This window comes from Buteo buteo, chromosome 13, assembly GCF_964188355.1.
Source record: "Buteo buteo chromosome 13, bButBut1.hap1.1, whole genome shotgun sequence".
NCBI classification, from domain to species: Eukaryota; Metazoa; Chordata; class Aves; order Accipitriformes; family Accipitridae; genus Buteo; species Buteo buteo.
The window spans coordinates 16,411,746-16,418,611 of NC_134183.1; the positions used below are offsets into that span (position 1 = coordinate 16,411,746).

The 6,866-nt window shown below is 48.9% G+C and overlaps 1 long non-coding RNA gene across 1 annotated transcript; it reads right to left on the bottom strand.

Moving 5' to 3' along the window:
- Window positions 1–327: 327 nt before the first annotated feature.
- LOC142038491 (uncharacterized) lies at window positions 328–6,656 on the bottom strand. The gene is made up of 5 exons (XR_012652578.1): window positions 6,130–6,656; window positions 5,117–5,212; window positions 3,504–3,589; window positions 1,724–1,819; window positions 328–861 (listed from the first exon to the last, which is right to left on the bottom strand). It is a non-coding gene; the product is annotated as an uncharacterized LOC142038491 (long non-coding RNA).
- Between the last annotated feature and the right edge of the window lie 210 nt (window positions 6,657–6,866).

The window sequence follows — 6,866 nt, forward strand, 5'->3', positions numbered from 1 at the left end:
AAGGCCAACAGGTCAGGGCAGTGACACAGCACCATCCTTGGGGCAGGAAGGGGGTAAAAAAAAAAAAAAAAAGTCTTTAACTTGTACTGAACAGAATATTAATGGATATACTGCTGGGAACAATCTACACTGACCCCTGGACAAGCAACTGCATGAACTCTCAAGTCTTGTCCACCTCTATAATATGGGATGCTCTGAAGCATATTTAATTACAAAATTCTTTATTGAAACATCTCACCCAGCTACCTGCAGCAAAAGCATTGGCGTCACACCATAACCTAAGCACTAGCCAGTTCTTCTGACTCAGATGCTTTCAAGGGAGCAGCTCCCCAAAGGAATGCAAGGAGGCTGGGATCATCTCAGCGTCTTCCCCCAGCCACATTATCCTGACAGTTTTCTTTCTTAAAAAGCCAAAAGTTGGGGTAGAGGGGCTCAGCAAAATCATACTCAAACTGGTGCATCAAGGTCACGTTATCATAGGTGAGCCTGTAAAAGGACAAAGTCCTGCTGGGGTAGTTCGTGTAGACCCCTATCCCACCAAGCACAATCCATTTGGAGGCGCATCTCCACATCACTGTGCCATGCAGAAACCCCTTTCCCATTCTGCAGGATTCTGCAGTTGTTGTTCCCCAAGGTGCAGCTGTTGCTTTCTGAACCTGTCTGGTCAGTGCTTCTATATGTCATGCCAAGGTAAACATCAGCCTCAGTATCTCAACCTCAAAATAGTAGCGGCTAAAGTACAAACTCTTGTTAGACAGCACTTGATGCCAGTGTTCCAATCTTCCAGGATGATCTGGGTATAGCCGTTCCAAAGGAGCAGCGCTGGTCACATTTTGGTTTTCTCCTGCTCTGCATCGCATGCTAAGGGAAACAGAAATATAGAGAAGAGTGGTTTTGAAACATAAGAAAAACCTTTTTTACTGTAATGGTGGTCAAATATTGGAAAAGTTTGCTCAGAGAGGTTTTGGCATCTCCATCCTTGCAGATACTCAAACCCAACTGGACATGGCCCTGAGCAGCTTGCCCCAGCTGGCCCTTCTCTGAGCAGAGGGGCTGGACTTGAGACCTCCAGAGGTCCCTGCTGACCACAGTGATTCTGTGCAATTGTTACCAGGACATATCCAGGCGCATTCTCTCTCCTGGTTACCCAACGTATGAGCTTTGTATTTAAAGTCTGCACGTAACCACAGGAGCATTTTCTGTGACTGATGATTTTCTGAAGCTACGGTCATGCTAGGTTTCAGCCACGCACAATAAAACTAATTAACATGTGAAAAATCGAAGGCAAACTATGCAAGACACTCAAGAAAATTAATCTGAATTGATTTTTCAAGCGGATTAAGATAAGTCACATTAAACTTCTTTGTATGATTTTAGGCAGAATTAAAATGACCATGACTCAGTTTAGTTCTCCTTAAATGAATAAAAGTAAACTGAATTCCTTGTAAGAGTCTCCTACCAAGAAGTTTAATCCATAAACCTTTATTTAATTTGAATTTTCTTTCCTAAGTGTCCTTAAGAGTCTAAGCCAGTCCCTGAGGCTCTCTCTGCAGTCAGTGGCAGGAGACAGATACCTCCAGGGCGTGCTGCACCGCCACTGACGGAGGTGTGTGTCCAAGACAGGTGAGATGGATTTTACTCAGTATCTCCAGAAATCTCTTACCAACATCTACCCCCCACTAAAAGGCAGGTCAGGATTAAAACCACCGAACCCAGGACTTACAATTGAGGAAATCACTCCATGTCTTTGGTTGGGGGGCAGAGTTGTGATGATTGGTTGGTCCGGTTGCAGGCATCATAATTTTGATCCCACAAATCTCTTCAGGAATAAAAGGAAAGAGAGACATGATTGTTGCCCCAGCACTAACCAGGGGCCATGGTACCTAGGACTCATGCACCATGGGAACCGGAGCAATGGTCCCTGGCTGTGCAGGACCAGCTCCTTATGTTGTCTGTAGGATAAGAACCTGCCTGTGGGTGCTGTAGAGGTTCCATCCAAATGGGGGATTTTGTGAGCACATGCAGATGTGGGGCCTGATTCTGGCTTCATGCTGGGCAACCCCACACCAACCTCTCAGCACTTTGGGACACAACCTGGGGCTCGGCGTGCTTTGCACAGCACCCTTCCTTCCTCCAACCCATGACTGCATACAACGATGGGGGACAGAGATCAGAAAGGACTCCTCGATCCCACGATTTGCAAGTGGTTCTTGCAGAGCTGGACAATAAGTGAGGGGCTGCGTGTCCTGCTGTGGTCAGACACACTCTTGTGCCGCCTAGAGGCATTTGAGCTGTTTTGCAGGGCTGCCTTGACTGCTGTTTTTATGAGAAATTATTCCTGCCTGAAAACAGGAGAGAGGCTGGTGCAGCATCCCAAACGCACTACAGCACTGGTGCTTGAGCCCCCATCTCTGCTAACATTTGGGGTGCAAGCTGCTTTTCAAGATTGACCCCAGCCAGCAAAAGCCCTTCTCTTTGTCGCTACTGGTACCCAGTAGTTTTGCCTTTGCTGAGGAAACTGGGCTCATATATATAAACTGGTGGGATTTATGAGGCTCAGCCACATTACCTTGTGTGGGTACAAACTCAGCCAGTTTATATCTTTCTACTCATGAGATTTCTACCAGAGACTTAAAAGGAGCCGGGATAGGGACACCGATAAAGCTCAGGCTTTCCACATACTAAATCATTATCGGCTGACTGCTGCTGTTTATCATTTTAAAGAAAGACTAGGACAAAGCCAAAGGGGAGGAGGCATAAACCCCTGGTCTTTCTTGCCCTCTGCTCTAAGGTGGCGTTGGATTGAGACCCAGCATCCCCCTTGGTCTGGGGAATCCCTCCCCTCTCCCTTTGATCATCCCACAACCTGCTAATGCCTCATCACAACCTGTCACCAAAACCAGGCAAGAAACAGTGCTGTCAGCTCCGAAAACATCTTGTAATCACCACAGTTTTCCCATTCCCTGTCAAGATGAGACCTGAAATTATTCACCAGAAGGTAAAGCAGAGTTAGCTCCTGACCTGACCCAGGTCTTGGGGGACTCACCGGGACGGTGAGTTCATGCATCTTGTCTCAAGCTAGATGAGCAGGGATTTTGGTCTCTGTTGCTCACACTGTGAGTTCATGCCCTTTTTATCTGGCTGTTTCTCATTCTCTCTAGGTCTGACAAGAAAGTCCCTCCTGGATTTGAAACCTGTTATTAAGGGAAGTTTTATCAGGACCTCTGAAAAATTCCAGTTTCAGCAAATCAAAAAAATTCAGAATGTTCCTGGCCTGTTGCGCTTGCTGTCACAGCAGCCAGTGTAACTTTGCAAATCCAAAGCAATGACCTTATTACAGAGAAAGGGAAGTACGGTGGGCTCTAGCGTGGTTCACATTCAATTTTCTGGGCCTTTGCTTTTCCTACTTGATGATAGCACAGAGCTGTTTATAAGCAAGCACATGCCCTCAGGTGCAGCTTTGCAAAAATAAATACAAGATATCAGGCTCTGTGATGACCCACCTGGTTTGAGACAATTTGTCCTTCAGCCCGATGTAAAGGCAAGGAAGAGCATCCACCCCGGAGATCTTCCTGAATTCACAGCACTCCTAGCCACAAAATAAACAAAAAAATTCACCTGTTTTAGGCTATGCATTGGAGGCATTTTGCAGGTGGGTATGGCACGCTGTGGTGGTCAGGGCAGGCACTGCTCTCCGGACTGCCTGTCCTTCCAGCCACTGCCATGGGGGACACCTCAGACTCCCCTACTTTTAAGAAGATGTACTTGGTGCTGTGAGCAGGCATCGTCTCCAGTTTGAGCTTATTCTCAAAGAAGGCTCACTTGTGCTCTAAGTGGATCTTTATCCTGTTGATGTGGTTCACAGCCACGCTCCCCTTCTTCCCCAGAAGGACCCCTACCTCCCCCCGGGCTGTCCCCACTGCCACCAGCAGCAGCCTAAACCCTCCTGCAGGACTTTCCACACCCAGGACAGATGCCTAGGGGACAGAAGTCACCTGTTGTACCATCCTTCAAGTCAACTCCTGCTGCATTGGCCCCTCTCCACCCCAGGGTACCTCCCTTGCAAACACTGGCACATCCAGTGCCTTTTTGGAAAGGGAAAACTCACAGTACAGCAGCAGTTGTGGCTGCAGTAGCTTTGAAACACAGGACTGAGGCTGTTTTTCAAGGAAGTTTGTTACAAAGCTGGTCACACTAGGCAACCACTGTCACTATTTTGGGGGTTATAACTTCCATTATGGCTCACACTTTGCTGAAGATGACAAGTGATGCTGTTAGTCACACCTAGTGGTAAGTGACACTGCTATTTAGGTGGCTGATGCCCTCAGGAGTGATGATTCACCAAAGGTGCAGCCAACAGGCAGCTGGATGATATAACCAAAGCTTGGTTTGGAGGGTAATTCTCCAACAAAACCCTACATAAGGGAGTTCCACCTTCCTAAGATGGAGAAACCTTCATGTAGGCTTAAAGGAAATCAGCCTGAAAAACAAGATATTTGTGAGTTTGGCTTTTATTGGGAATACATGGAGTTTGGGGTTCAGATTTCCTGCTCAGCTGGGTGAGAACCAGCTCCTCCCACAGCAGGACTGCTCCACAACATCAGCAGGGTTTGACATGGTCATGGTCTGACTCTTCCTGAAGCCCAAAGCACCCAGGACTCAGTATTTGGGAGTAACGCCATGCTGGACTGCACGTTACAGAGGCATTTGAAAGCCAAATCCACATGTAGTAAGAGCTCAGTCCAGAGAGCCTTGGCTTTTTAACTCATGCCATAGCACCTCACGCTGGCTTCATCTTTCAGATGTCAGCCAAAATCGTGTATTTTAGATTAGTTCATTCCTAGCTCACTTGGCTTTAAGGAACACAGACTGAACTGCAAGAAACCATCCAGTTGGTGCCCTGCTACAGGCTTCTCCTGAAAACTCATCCTAATCTGAAATCTCCCTCACCACAGACTAAGCCTTGTTCTCCTCCACTAGGAGCTCTGCTGATGCTCCCCAGAAACCACCTAATAGAAACTGGGCAGAATTGTGACTGTCATCATTTTACAGGGATGCAGATCATCCATGGCACTGACAGCAAGCTGGGAGCAAATCCAGCTGTGTTCTGCCTTACCATGCTCGACAGGGTGTTATTCTGTAGTTTGAGAATTTCTTTCTCAAGAGACTTCGGCTTCCAGTCGTACACCAGGTGGGACTGAAGAAGTTCTTCCTGTGAACAAACCAGAGAGCCATCACTGACCCACCCTCTCTGGGGTCAGCAGACCCAGGACAGTAAACTCTCCGAGCCCTGCAGTAGATGTTGGATACCCAGAACTGGAGTAGAGTCCTCTCCAGCAAAAAGCACCAGGTAACCATCCAACTTGGATGACTACACCTTTTTAACAGCACTGGAAGACATCACCCCATGTTGTCCAGCTTTCCCTTCTTCTCTCAAAGCCTGAGAAAGCTCTCTGCCAGCAGCAGGAAATAAAACATCTGTTAATAAGTGAACACAGGCAATGTGCCCATAGGAATGCAATCCTGCCATCCATGATTTAAAAAACTGCTGGAAGAGGAGAATAAAACAGCCACCTCATCCAAGCTCTCACCTGGAGGGAGGGATTCAAACCCACCTTCCAGCTTAAACACTGGAGAGGGATGGAAGAAGCACTGTGAAGCAGTTAGTGCCCAGCCTCAGAGAACCAGTGCGTGGTCCAGCCCTGCCCACTGCTCTAGAGCATCTCAGACCAGGCCCTCAAAACTGGGCAAGAGGGATTCCTGCCAGGGTAAGGTCACTGAGGTCTCTGAAGACCTGGACTCACCCCTCAGGCCGTTTGACCCTCTGTCACACGTCAGCAGAGCTTCCCAGGCAGGCAGGGCGGCAGGCGCGGTGCAGGATGCCCTTTGCACAGCACCAGCCACAACATCTGGTAAATGCACAGGACCAAAATTTTTATTAAACTTTCCATTCCCACACTGGCAGCGACCACTTGTTTTGGAAACAGAGCCCTCCTCCTCCCAGGGGGAGAAAGTAAATCCATACAGAGAAAGGACAAAGAGCACTGTTTTTCAGACCATGCTCTTTCCCCACTTACCTATCAAACTTGCTTGGAGGGTTACAGCTAAAAATATTTAGTCTTCACTTACCCAGGCTATTCACTCATGACCAGGTTTCTGGTTATAGAGTTCAGTGCTCTAACCCGCGGGTCGGCATGTCCTCGGAGGGGCTGCAGGTCCGGCTCTGCAACCCGCTGCTCCCCAGGGCAGCCTGGCGATGCTCCGGGCAGGCGAGGCAGGACATCACCACTGCCACCTCCTTGGCCAAGCAGCAGTCACAGTAAATCTCATCCTTTTTGCTCTCCTGAGCACTGGCTGCTTTCTCAGAGCCGTTCAAAACCAGCCTGCACAGGCAAATCTGGATGCACCATCTGCTTTGCCTTCCCCACCGACAAAGTCCTCTGGGCCAGCTTTGTCCCCAGGGAAGGTGCTGCCCTCATGGCCCCACGCTGCAGGGATGGGACCCTCCTAGCCTCAGGTCTGGGGGCAGCTCTCCTGGGACAGGCATTTCCTAACCTCTCTCCAAATCCTGGCAAGGCAGTGCTGTAATCCTGGAGGCCAGGAAGGAAAGCAGAGCCACACCTGAGCTCCCCCAGCAGTGCTGCGCCTTAACTCTTTCTGTCCTCACCAGGGCAGGGCGGCCCTGCAAGGAATCTGCCTGCTTGGCCCCATCTCCCCCTGCCCCCCCGAGCAGTCTCAGCCTTCCCATTGCCACCTCCATCACTCTCTGTCCTTCCACCTGCAGAAACTGGAGCATTTTTCTCCTGTTTTAACTGCATATGGAAAGTAGGAAACATATGGGAATGGTGGCTGGAAAGTACCATAAT